Below are 14335 nucleotides of genomic sequence, written 5' to 3' on the forward strand. Positions count from 1 at the left end.
ATATTGTTCATGTGCTATTACTGATATTTTTTCATTATCCATTTTCTTGTACATGGTTGTCATGCTTAAGTGACCCCTAAATTGGACCATAGCAAATTGCTGCTAATAGGTTTGGAATGCAATACATGATAGTATTTGGGGCTAGGACACAAGTGCTGTTCAAGAGATGCTGTGTTTAGTGTTTCAATCTTTGCAAGTATTGCTGAATGAATTGTGGATGCCAGGCCAGCATCTACTTCATGGACCACCTTACTCTTGGGAATGTCATAATATTCTGGTAGCCATGCCTAATGTTAAGGATTTACTGAAATCCTGATGGCCACTTCTTGCACCCATGCCTAACAGAAAGAGGCAAGACAGAGATACATAGGAAGCTAGGAAGCTCTCAAAGTCTGACCATTGGTAGCCACGTGGACATTAAGAGCACTGAATGACCTTGAGCCAGTCACTGCCTCTCAGCTCTTGTCTACAAAGACTGGTAGTTGCTTTTCAGGATTTCTGACAGTGGACATTTGCAACCCCAACTGAGGATCCAGGAATTCAACCTGGGACATTTTGCATGCAAAGTAGATGTTCTATGACTGAGCTAAGGCCCTCTCCCTATGATTGTAAAGGTAATTGGAAATCTAGAGCTTAATCAACTTGATTAACTAGATAGCTTCATTAGACAAAATAAATCTACATTGCTAAAGTTGTACAGAGCTGCCATCTGAGCTGTTAACCCCACTTTGTCTAATGGCAGAGTCTGGTACAAATATTTCCACCCCTCCAATTCAATTCACCCCATCTTCTGTCCTCCACTTTTTCTTCATTTGCTTGCTAGATGGTTTCTTTTTGTTTCATAATACTAATCATTTTAGCCAGATTTTCTTTAGCAGTTGACAGGCTGATCATGTCAAAAGCTATGTACCGTAAGTAGCAAATGGGAAATATATAGAGAGCAAATTTCGCTACTAAATCCCAAGCAAAGAGGGGTTGCCACAGAATGTCTGGTGCTTATATAACCATGAATGAATTCCATATTGCATTTATAGACACATGACCCATGGAACAGGCTGGAGAGAACCTCTTCCACTCCACTACCATATCTTTTAGCCATGTCATGGTAATCAGCTTCCCATTTTTTGTATTTATTAAAAATATAAGACATGAAGCATGTGCTTTTTCTTGTGACTTGGGCTGAATGTGTTTTGTAGATGACCTATTATTTGTTGGCATGAGATGTACTGTCATATTTATTTCCCATTATGTGTAAACACATTTCCATTGCATACCACTTGCCCATACATTACTTATGGCATTTTAAATCCCCTTCACTAACTGGTGCTTAAGAGTTTTCTTTGCTCCCAGTGGCTGTTCTCTCATGCCATGCATTAGCATTCTTTAATGTACGTTATCAGGTTATTTCAGCAAAAGGCAGCACCTCGTAAATTCTTCCCCATGGAAGCAGCAAAGTTTATCTGCAACTGTCAAGATGATGCATTTCTTCATGCTTGATCCATGTAGATCTTTTCTCTTCGCCTCAGTATAATCAAGAAACACAAGAGGTGAAGTGAAAAGATATTGAGTACTGTTAACTGCTAAGTATTTGGTGTGGGGGTTTTTAAAAAATAGATGTAAAGTTCTTATCTTTTGATCAGACGTTGAAGTGTTGCAAGGAGGTAACATCTCTCTTGAGTGCACTCGGTTGTGCCAAAGTGGTTGTTGTCTTCTGTGTTAAGGAAGCAAGTTTCTCAGTGTGAAACCACTGCATTGATTTGGCAGCTTGCAATGTTCTTCTTTATTAGTAATGGGCAAATTTCTGTCAGCTCAGTACAGAATTGGCTTGGCATTTACAAGCGCTCTCTGAAAACTCTTAGGAAAAGTGTCTGGGTGGTGGTATTTATTTATTTATTTACGTCATACCATGGGAGCAGGTTGCACCTATCACAACCCCAACCCACCTCATCTACCAACCTTTCTGACTCTCTCAGCTTCTACCAAGAATTGGCTTTTGGACCTGTGCTTTTAAACTTGAATTGTGGGTTTTGATACTGGGCCCAAGGGTAATTTAGTACTGGGGACATGCTATCACCCCCCTCATCAAAATGTTCAAGGTTGTCTTGAAATGCAGAATGAAATCAAGGAAGCATGCACAAGAGGAAATGTTGTAGCAATGGAGGATAAAACTTCATTCCCACAGATTAATCCCCCCCCCACTGACTTTCTGAAGTTAAGGGTTCAATATAGTTGGGGAGAAGAAGGATGAGGAAAGAGTACTGAACCCATTCTGCAGGACCCAAGTGATGATAGTCATAATAATACATGCTAGTTTATAAGGAAAACTTCACTGGAGGAGGAACATAATTATTGGGGCTAGCCTTATCCTCAAATAATCTTCCTAATTTTCTTTTAAAAGCTTTTCAAACTGATTCTGTACTTCAAAAGCAAGCTCCACTTTCTTCAACAGGGCTCACTCCAAGGTGCCTGTGTGTGTAACAGGATTGCACAGATTGCTCACTCACAAGCAAGCCCCATGAAAAAGCCTATATACTAATGCTCTAGATTAGAACACAGTACAATTGTTCGATATCATGCCACTCCCTCTATTTAGAGTGGACAAATTCATCACAGCCCAGCTCTTCTAGGAAGACGACTTGAAATTGTTCTTTCCAAGGAAGGATCTGTGGTTAGTCCTCAAGGGGAGCTTGCCCAATCAGGAATGGGAACAAGCCAGCCCCTTTAAAGTTGGATACTCCCACAAATGCTTCCTTCTCTGCTTGAAGTAAACTCCTTTCCTCCCTATTCAGTATGGACACTGCTAATCACCTGTTTGGGGATTGAATAGGAAGTTTTGGGGGACTCTATTTTGTTTGGCTTGCTATTTAATTGGTTGCTTTGCAGATTCTCTTGCAGATTTTGACAGTGCTTTTTTCCTAAAAAAATGTTTAGGGGTACTCTCTTTCCTACTCATATTGAAATACTGCCCCTCAATGAGGCCAAACTTAGATTCACAATATGTTTAGGGTTATGCGTGCCCCTGAGTCTCTCCCCCCCCCGCGCTGAAAAAACACTGGATTTTTAATAACTACAACTAGTTTTTCACTATAGCATTGCTAATGAGTCTTCTTTCAGGTTGTGAGCAATAAATAAGCACAGGGACACAGACACATACAGACTGCCCTTTCTGTACTTACAAATTTAAGACAACTCTCTTCATCCATTAATGTTGATGTTAGCTTTCCTGATGTCATACTTTCATTTTTAAATAATGGTGGTGGGAGGAAAGAGAAGTCCTTCGCTTCACTTTAACTTTAACTTCAGCAACCAGCTGCTTAGCTTTAAGCAAGAGATATTCTATTGTTGAAACACAGTTTCAAGATCAGATCTATAAAGATCTGCTGTTTCTTACAGGCAGTTCTCCTTTCCCCCGAGAATATTCTAGATTTGGTATTTTCTCCTTATTCTTTCCCCCTTGTTCTTTTATTTAAAATAATTTATACTTCTTCTTTTTGCATACACAATTTCCCTGTATTTTTCTTCTTCTTTTAATGTCAGTGCTTTCATATAAAGGTCTGCCAATGTAATAAAAACAAACCCACAATTCCAGAGGTTCCACGCAATGCATCCATAATGAATAAGTATTGGTACTGCAAACTTCAGAGAATCATCTAACAAAAGAAAGTATTGGAAAATAAAATATAAAAAATTAATAGAATGATTGTAGTGGAGTAAAGTGCAAAGAGAATAATACAAGAGAGCTTACTGTAGGCATACATGTTTCATGTTTATTTAAGTAAAAGCAAAAATCAAATTAGCAAATGGATAAAAAAGAAACCTGTAAAGATAAATAAAAAATAAGGAAACAATGTTTATTGAAATTTCATAATTTTTTTCTTTTTACATTCATCTTGTTGTTTCCCAAGACTTGTTTTCTAAGACTTTCCCCCCTTTTAGTAAGAACAATAATGACAGCAACAAACATAGAATTAGCCCAGATCACAGAATTTATGTTACATTTCTCAGTGAAAAAAGATGGTTGATGTTTAAAGAGAAATATATTTTACATGACACACACAAAATAAAAAGACTTCTGGGAAAAGCAATAAACACAATACCACAGCCTGCTATAATTTTCACTCTTTTTAAATTTTATTGCAATAGTCTGATGAAGATGCCTTAGATCAGGCAAATAATTGCTTGTCTGGAAAGTACTCACAAATCTGGCCACAAAATTAAACAGTCCTGCAGTATTTCACATTGGCTTGTACAGATCTATAAATCCAAGCAGTGTTGAGGGAACTTTATATAAATAGGAAACGGTCATAAATTTTAACATAGGCTTCCAGCTCTTGTGTCTATAAATATGCATTATGGATTGGGGAACACATCTCTGTGACTCATGAACATATATGTAATCTCAGAACCCAGGCTTGGAAAACAATTGAGCAGAGTTTTAAAATCTTGAAGCAGTATCATACCTCTTTAAACAGTCATGGCTTCCCACAAAGAATTCTCTTGAAGGTGACTCAGAAACGTCAACTGGTCCAAAATGCAGCAGCCAGATTACTCTGCAGTTTAAAGTGCTCACATTGGTGACTGAAGTCCAAAATGACTTTGTCTTGAAATATCTGAAAGGATGCCACTTTTTGTACAGAATCCCTTGGGTGTTAGAATCAGCAGAGGGGGCCTCTTGCCATTTCTGCTGCCCCTGGGGTAACTGTCCAAAAGGCATTTTCTGTGGCACCACCTAAGCAAGGAGTAGTCAACGTGTTGCTCTCTATATGTTCCTAGACTATAACTCTTATGAACTATAGTCAGCGTGGACAGTGGTCAGGGATTAGGGTAGTTGTAATACGAGTACTTTAAAACTAAATGAGGTACATGTTGGCTAAGGAGCAGTGTACAAGCTGAAATATAATCTCTACCACATAGCACTTTTATACCTGGTTAATTGTCATGTGATGACAATAATGATACACTTGGCATAAAAGAATGGCTGCATGAATCAATCCTTAGACAGCACTTAAATTGTGCTGGGTGCACTGAGATGAAGATAAAATTAACTAATTTGGTGTGTGTTATTTTTTTAAAAGAAGTGAATCATACAAAACACAGACCTATGCATCTTATGTTGCAGTGGAGACACACAATTGCCTGTCTGGGATTTTTTAAAAAACTTATTTTACTGACTCACTCCAGTACACAACTGAATATTGTATCACTGCAGCTTCTCATTTCCCAGCAAGCATCTTGAGCAAAGCACACTTTAAATAGAAATCAATCAAACAAATGCAAAATTGGCAAGCCATTGGGAATGGCATGTGATTAGGAATCCTATCAGAGCAAAGGAGTTTTTCCTTTCCCATTATCCCCCCCCCCCCCGTGATTTTCTTTTCCTGTTCTGCTGGTCTAGCATGTCAATTTCTCATCCTTTACGTCACTATAAATATCCTCTCTGTACTGAATGTTAACACAGCATAGTATTGTGTAGGATGAGCAGCGTCTGCTTATCTAGAGTATCGTGGATGGTACCAGGGGCTTGTGTCTATTAAGGATATTGGCAAAGAATGAGAATCCTTGGTTTCTCAGCACTAGATAAATGGTGTCTGAGTTAACATTCATGAGGATCCTGGAAGACTCATTTAAAGCAGCCCCTGAGGCTATATGCTTCCTTGGATTCCAGAACAGCACATAAAGCTCTTAGTGTTCTGATCTGCATTTGGAATGGATTGCCTGCATATTACAAAGATTATGCAGGGAATATCGAGTAGCTTTGCTGGTAATGTTCATTCCAGGATTGTTGTATATATGCTGCATGCAAGCAACACTACCAAGTGAGCCAGAGAGTCCTTTGATGGATTAAAATGGAAGGCTTTTATGTTGTTTGCCATGGAAAGCCAATGCCAGTGGAGGGTTTCACAGTGCTTCCTCTGCCAGAAGTGAATCCAGAAGAAGTGGATGGTAGGGGTGGGTTACAGGTGAGCACAGTTCCTCTAATATAAGGTTACCAGACGTCCCCATTTCCCGGGGACAGTCCCCAGATTTACAAATCAGCCCCCATACAAAATCCATTGAAGTTGAAAAGTGCCCCTGGATTCATTGGAAAAAATCTGGTAACCTTACTCTAAAAGCCAGCATGGGCTTTTAAAGAGGACTCTTGTCTGGGAAAGAGGAAGAAGGCTTCAAGGAGAAAGTGAGTAAAGGAAGCACCTTCATGAGTGGGGATAGACACCTTGTTTAGTTAGAAAACAGCTTAAATGGACATTGAATTTGCCCTCCGTATTCAAAAAGTGTGAGAATTGCAGTCACAAATACCTGGAGGGTATCAGGATGTCGATCACTGGTCCATATCAATGTGTTCTCAGAACACACCCAGAAGCAGTACACAAAATGCTGTCTGTTTTAGAAGCCAAGGCTAAAAAGGTCACAGGCTGCAAGTTATGGTGCTAAACTTGCAATCCAGTCATATGTGTGTTTACATATATACCGTATTTTTCGCTCTATAACAACCATAACACTCACCCAACCATAACACGCACATAGTTTTTAGAGGAGGAAAATCCGTAGGCATGCCACCCGTAGGCATTCCCTCCATAACACGCACAGACATTTCCCCTTACTTTTTAGGAGGAAAAAAGTGAGTGTTATGGTGCAAAAAATACGGTAAGTCCCAAGTCTCTGCACAAAATGGGAGTCTCTGCAGAATGGGTTTGATAAATCATGGTTTACCACCTGAATTTGCTTTCTTATTTCTAACAAGAAACAGGCACCAAGGGCTCCTCAATATTATCTATTTATTGAGCAGTCATCCTGATTAGCATGTGCATGTGCATGGAGGTTAGACTGTGACTGTATTCAAACAGAACTTTATTCCCAACATTTTCTTACTGGATTGTTTTTATATTTTATGTGATCTTTCAAATGACATAAAAGTCATTGGGCCAGGCTTTTTGTCTGCAGCTCCCCCCCCAAAGAAAAAATGTAGAGGACAACAGGACAGAGGGAAGCAACTTTTGCCAGGGGCATTAAGACAGTCCCCCATAGTACTCCCAGCTTCATCAGTGACAAACTTTGGGTTTTAGAATTTCAGGGGGGGCCTGTGCAACACCAAAAATTTGCCCCCCCCCAGGTCTTGCCTTCCATCGTTCATCGTTGTTGCAGAGCCCCCTGTCACACCCTCTCAACTTGGTGCCTAGTGCGGACACAGCAGTCACACTCCACTAAATCTGCCTATGGCTTCATTAGCCCACTCCTGTCCATCACTCAAAAAAATTTCTTAAATTATAATTCATCCATTTTCAAAAAAGCTTTTCAGAGGCACCTTTTCTTATAGGATTGTAACATTTGTCATAATGCAATCTTTTCCTTTCCCTTTGGATATATGCATACATGAAAGAAACTATGCATTATTTTATTGCTGCAATTATTGCCAATTAGTTCTAATTAGCTAAAGTGTAGGCTCTCTTACGAAAACTTAAACTTTTTCAAGTATGGCTTCAGCCTGGTTGTCAGGCAAAGTTATATTTAGGGACTGAACAAAGGCAAAGAACTGAGCTGGATCTGAGAGAATAGGTTCGCTAGAATAGACAAAAGAATAGCATAATGTAATTTCTTTTTAAAAAAGAAAGAAGAGAAACTTTGCTGGTTCCATGTGTCTAAGGAGTGTCTGTGTGTGTGTGTGTGTGTGTGAGAGAGAGAGAGAGAGAGAGAGAGAGAGAGAGAGAGAGAGTTTATCCCACCCAGTTCTGTATTTCATGCAAACATTATCCTAGCATATACATTTTTGTATGTATTAGCTTGCTGGAGAACTGCATTGCAAAATTCAAAAAAGTATTCATTTAGAAGGATTGCCATGTTTTAGTTCACATATTCTTTAGGAAAGTATAAATTTGGTAGGATTACTTTTAGATGCAAACTGATTTGAATCCCCACCCTAGCCTCCAGTTAAAAGGTAAAGGAACCCCTGACAATTAAGTCCAGTCGCGAACGACTCTAGGGTTGCAGCACTCATCTCGCTTTAAAGGACAAGAGAACCAGCGCTTGTCCACTTCCACAGACAGTTTTTCCAGGTCATGTGGCCAGCATGACTAAGCCGCTTCTGGTGAAACCAGAGCAGCACACGGAAACACCATTTACCTTCCTGCCTATTTATCTACTTGCACTGGTGTGCTTTCAAACTGCTAGGTTGGCAGGAGCAGAGACAGAGCAACGGGAGCTCACTCCATTGTGGGGATTCAAACTGCCAACCTTTCAGTTGGCAAGCCCAAGCAGCACAGTGGTTTAACCCTCAGCGCCACCCGCCTCCCATTAGCCTCCAGTTACCTACCTCCTTCCAAAAGAAACCAAACCTGAGTAAGCACCAGGTACCTGGAATTTATTGTAGCTCCAACAGATGGGGATGCATGTACCAATATGACAAATCTGAGCATAAAGTAGAAATTTTAGTGCAGCATTTTAATTCCTAGCATATAAAGAATTAACACTGGAATTAAATACATCTACTCGGAAGTATGGCCCATTGCATTCAATGTGTCTTGTTCCAAGGAAAATGTGTGTATGATTGCTTGTTAAATGTGACCAGTGAATATATAAAAATTAGTTCTGACACACAGAACTCAGTTGAATGCCAAAAAAGAGGATTTATCTTAATTATCTTAATTCAACAATCACTAATTTGTCATGAAACTGCCTAAGAATCTGATAATATATATAATTCTGGCCACGTATCATCATCATCATAAGACAATGCCAATTCATTAAAAAGGCACTTCTAGAAAACTATTTCACATAAAAGAGACAGATATTTTAGTAGTTGACTGTTAACATTTATATTCATCACTGGCATCCATCACAAAGTCAAAGCAAAATATAAAAGGCAGGACAGTAAAGCTTGCTCATCAATGCAGTGTTCCTTACTGTGTCTCTTTCACCCTAAAGGGAGAAAAATGGACTTAAAATAGGAATCAATTAAATAGCATAGCAGAATAAGAAAAATAACATTTAAAATAACATAATACATGATCTGCTCTATTTTTGTTGTTCCTTGAGTAAAGATTACTCATGAGAGCCAAGGCTAAGTCCTTCACACAAGTATGAGATGATTACTTTTGTAAAATTAGATTCATAAAAATTATAATTATAATGGAAATCCAATTCTTCAATTTGCATTAGCTGATTAGTACTGAGTGGGTTTTAATGACAATTTATTCACAGGTTTTATCAACCAGTTCTACAAAGATATTGTGCCCATTACCTGCCTGCTCTAGTACTACAATAATAAAGTAGAATTTGGAAGAAGGACTACTAATCATACTTCAAGAAAGTCTGCTTGGGGTTGAAACTCTCTATCCCCACTCACGAAGGTGCTCCATTTTCCCACTTTCTCATTGAAGCCTTCTTTCTCTTGCCCAGGGTATAATATTCTTTAAGAGCTCTGGCCATGAGAAAATGACAGTCTGAGGATTCATTCTCCTTTCATTTCTGAAGCAGGTGGTATAAGCTCTAAGGTTTGTATTTCTGAATCATATAATATGAGCATCAATGACATTATGCTGTACTCCATGGACATGTCCAATAACTATTCAATAATCATCTGTATGGAATCTTGGCTGAAAGTACTATGAACACGGAGTACATTTTGCATTTTCTGTACTCTCCTCAGGCAACCTGTTTTCAAGGACAATTCATAGCAGACTGACCACAACACTTACCACCTGGTTGTGTTAAGGCGGACACAAGTTGCAGTCTCTCTTTGGACTTCTGTCATTTCTGCGAGCTGTTCCAATTGGGCATAAGTGCGCTATTTGTTCCAAAAACATTTGTCATGGTCTTTTACAGGCATCCAGATATCTTTTCTTCTTGCGCCTGTTTTTGTTTTCAGAGTAGAATAAAGATTCTCCAGTCATCCAAGCATATAGATATTGGCAGGTAGCAAGAGGCTTTCATCCCAAGCAGGAAAACAGAATTTCCAAAGGATGCCTTGAGGGGGCTTCTTTTCCAAAGCTTCAGTCCTTAATAAACAACTCTATTCTGTTCTTATTTCAGATACCTTATGTCAGGGGTTCAGGAGCAGAGGCAAGGGCAAGGGAGGAAACAGAGAGCGAGGGGGAGGAGGCAGAGGAAAAGATGAGTGATGACGACGACCCGAGATCTCCGAGTCTTTCCAGTGAATCAGAAGATTCACAGAAAGGAGCACCAGTGGCCAGGGCAAGGGGGGAGCCTAGGGGGACACCCCAGGGAGATAGAGCCAGAGGGGACTCAGAGGAGAGCAGTTGGAAATCGGGACCAGCGTCACCGCCAGAGAGCAGGGAAAAGGAAGAGAGCCAGGGATCAAGCGCTGGCAGCTCACAACAGGGGGGAGGGCATGAGTCAGGAGTGGCCACACCTCCATCGGGGAGCGAAGAAACGGTCAGACGGAAAGTGGAAAGTTGGGCGCGCGCGCCAAGTTCAAATGCACAGGGAAGTGACGCAGTAGGCAGCCCTGAAAGAGAGCCAGGTCCTAAAGCCCGGCGCAAGGAGACAGGAGAGTCCGGGGGGTCGGCGTCAGAAGAATCCAGGAAGGAAGAGACCCCGGGGGGCAGAGGGACCCAGAGGAGAACAGTCAGGCGGAAAAGGTGGAGCAGGGCTAGGGTATTAAGTTGGTGCGCAAGGGGCGGAGACTCAGACGGGACTTCGCCGATCTAGCCATTAGACGTAGAGTTGCACGCAGCAGCTTGAGAATGGAAAATGTAACTCAATAAAGACTTTTACTAAATGATCGCTGGCTAGCGTGATCCTCTGTGAGCTAGGATCTGGAAGCAGCTCTGACACCTTACATTTAGCTTTAGTTGATCCATGCATCTAAGAAATATGGCACTGAAAAACAACAGCAACCCTTAAATGGGAACATTGTCAAGGCAGAGTGGGTTAAAATGATTTTCATTGTACTTAAGAAGCACCTTCATTCCAATATTTCATGGTGAAAAGGGAGCCATTCGTGGAACTCAGTATTTAAAGGGTTTCAAAACAAAGCAAAGCAAAACATCTGGCAAATTATTACTCTGGGCTATCATCATTCTTCTTCTTTGAGCAATATATAGGTACAAAATAATAATGATGTCTTCAGCAGTACATATGTTTTGTCATTTTTAAGTAATTTTTATTGTGCATTTATGATGATTTGTGCCCCTGATAGCATTGGGGCAGTTATATGAGACCCCACTTCCAATACTATTTGGTCATGCTGCTCCATTTTCACTCAGAGCTTGTCCCATAACTATCTACTGAAATTCTGTAGCCACTGAGATTCATAACTGAGAAGTTGTATGGCTGGCTAGTGATTGCCCTGGCCAGTAGCAACCACCAAACAAGCAAAAAGGTTCTTTTGGGTCTCCATAAAATGGAGGGCCAGACAGACTGTTAGGTGTTAGAAGCAAGTTTTATTAACTGATAGAATGCTTAACAAGGAAAGCAGAATAACATTGATATCCCATACTCACCCCAAAGTAATAACTAACAACATATAAAGCCAATAATAATGAAAATAAGCAGAGATATTAAGCAAGGATATGCAAAAGATATAGTTAGGAAGTGAAGCTCATCAACATGTCCCCTCAACCACTGGAGATCCCTTTAGCAGCAGACCAACATACAGTTCCCCAGTTATGCTTGCACCTTCCTGGAATGGTCTAAGCCAAGATATCATCTGTGTGGGCTTTTATACAGTTCAGGGGGAAATCATGCCAACTTTGATGCAGGTGCCCCACACCATCAGGGTGCCTCCTTTCCATATTCTCAGCTGTGAGCCAAAGTCTATGTCTGGGAGTCAACTCTGAAGCTGGTTCAAAGTAAGGCTGCCCTTTCTCTGCTCCCACTCTTATCTACACAGCTGGTGAACTTGGTCAATCGTCAATTCTCATATATACATACAAGCAGGAGCACTACCTGGTGTCTGTTTCCCTGCTACTACTGTACTACTGAAGCCTCTTGTACCTGCATTTCCCACTTCATCATAGATACTAATGGTGAACTCCTTTCAGGTAGGGTTCACATGGTGGAAGTGAGAGAACAAAGAGTTTGGTAACCCTTCCTCCCAAGGTGGAGTGACTTCATCAAGCTTGGCAGGATAGCAAGCTCCTCACTCCATTAACTGTCACCTGACAGCTACAATTTCACTAGGCTGAAGCAAAGTGGTGCTGGGGTGGGAGAGAGAAAAGATGCAGAGTGCCGCCCAAGTGTTCACTTTTGATAGGCAACTTCAAACTTCATCTGCTTTTCCTTCTGATGGGTCTATGCCATAAGACATCCATTGGGGCTGGACAGTCCTTCAAAAAGAGCACTGTCCTCTATAAAGCAGGAAACATGACCTAGTTCTGATGCAAAGAGACTAAGACCCAAAAGGTCAGATGCAAATGATATAGGTTGGGCTCACCCATACAAACTCTCAGCTGTAATTCCATTGCACCTTTATTGATTTTTAGGGTGTTAGGGAAATTTATTTCCAGGGAGTTCAAAGACACAGGCTATGTTGTGCTATGCAGTAATGACATCGTTGTGGGCTAGGACCTAGCAGTCTCACCTCCCACCATCACCCTTCAAAACACACACACACACAAGGATAGGTGGAGAAATATTTTAAAGATTGGTACAGACCTTGGGCAGTTTAGAGTACAACCTGAAATTGATGAAGTTGTAGACACCTAATATCTGGTTAAAGGGGAAAGCCTTTCCAGTTGTGACCCATATCTATGGAATGCTTTTCCCAGGGAGGCCTGCCTTGTGCTGATATTAACAGTATCCTAGCACCAGATTTGAACATACCTCTTCATCCAGGCTTTCAATGAATTGTTATAATCATTCTTACTGTTATTTCTGTGTGTACATTTTTTGGGGGAGGAGGACATTTATTGTTTTACTGTAAACTTTGAGATTTTGTAATTATATAAGTTCCCTAGAGGTGTATTATATTGAATAATAATAATAATGACAGTTATTATTAATGGGCTCTGCTCTCCAGATGCTTATGTGATTGTACAGAGCAACTTAGATGACTGAAAAATTGGTATATACAGGTATGAATACTCAGATATAGGTGCCGCCTTGAAACTTTGGATATCTATCTATCATCATTTACAATGTTTAGACCACCTTCCGGTAAAACTATTAGAATAAAGCAATAAGGATAATAAAGCACTAGTATAAAATATAAAATCACATATAAACAAACAGAGCAGAGCAACATCATAAAAAATAGAGCATAAAGCTTCAGCAAAGCACATAAAACATCATTCAGTGGATTAATGGACAGGTATTCCTGTGTTTTTATGCTTTAGGGATGGGCAGATGCCACTGGTTCTGCTCTGAAAAACAAGTTAGCAAAACTAGTGCAGTTATGCAGGAGTTTGAAAGAACCAGGTGGACTTTTGTGCCAGCTTTCCTGGGATCATCTTTCTCTCCAGACCAGGAAAGGGAAACTTGACCAGCATGCCCAAAGGTCAGTGATACTAGGTCCAACAAGAAGTCAAGGGCCACAGGTTTTCCATGGTACGTGCTAATGGTGTCATTGGTGCAAGCACTGGCAGAGGAAGGGGGATGCGGTGGGTGCATCCCATCCTGGGAGTCATCCCTGGGGGGGGGTTGACATTGCCACCCCACCCCCTGGGACATTCGCTGCGGGTGGCGCCCCATGGTTCAGGGACGCTCACCGTAGACGGTGCCACCTGGGACACTAATCCTGCCTCCATGGGCAGTTAGCCCCACCCCTGGGTGCACAGCATGTGCACCACTCCGGGTGCCAGAGCAGCTAGCTATGCCTCTGGGTGCAAGAATATTTACTATTGATGTGTGAAAGTCTCAATTCCATTTTTCTCTGTCTCTCTATCTTTTTTTCCCAGTATTAAGTTCAGTTCTTCACATTTCCATTTTACTAGGCCAGGCATAGGTAAACTTGGCCCTCCAGATGTTTTGAGACTACAGTTCCCATCATCTCTGACCACTGGCCCTGTTAGCTAGGGATGATGGGAGTTGTCATCCTAAAACATCTAGAGGGCCAACCCTAAAAGGTAAAGGGTAAAGGGATCCCTGACAGTAAAGTCCAGTTGCGAACGACTCTGGGGTTGTGGCACTCATCTCGCTTTACAGGCCGAGGGAGCCGGTGTTTGTCCGCTCCGCAGACAGTTTTTCCGGGTCATGTGGCTAGCATGACTAAGCCGCTTCTGGTGCAACAGAACACCAACACCAGAGCAGCGCACAGAAACACTGTTTATCTTCCCGCCGGACCGGTACCTATTTATCTACTTGCAGTTTGACGTGCTTTCAAACTGCTAGGTTGGCAGGAGCAGGGACTGAGCAACAGGAGCTCACCCTGTTGTGGGGA

Source organism: Podarcis vaucheri (assembly GCF_965113315.1).
Source record: "Podarcis vaucheri genome assembly, chromosome: 7".
NCBI classification, from domain to species: Eukaryota; Metazoa; Chordata; class Lepidosauria; order Squamata; family Lacertidae; genus Podarcis; species Podarcis vaucheri.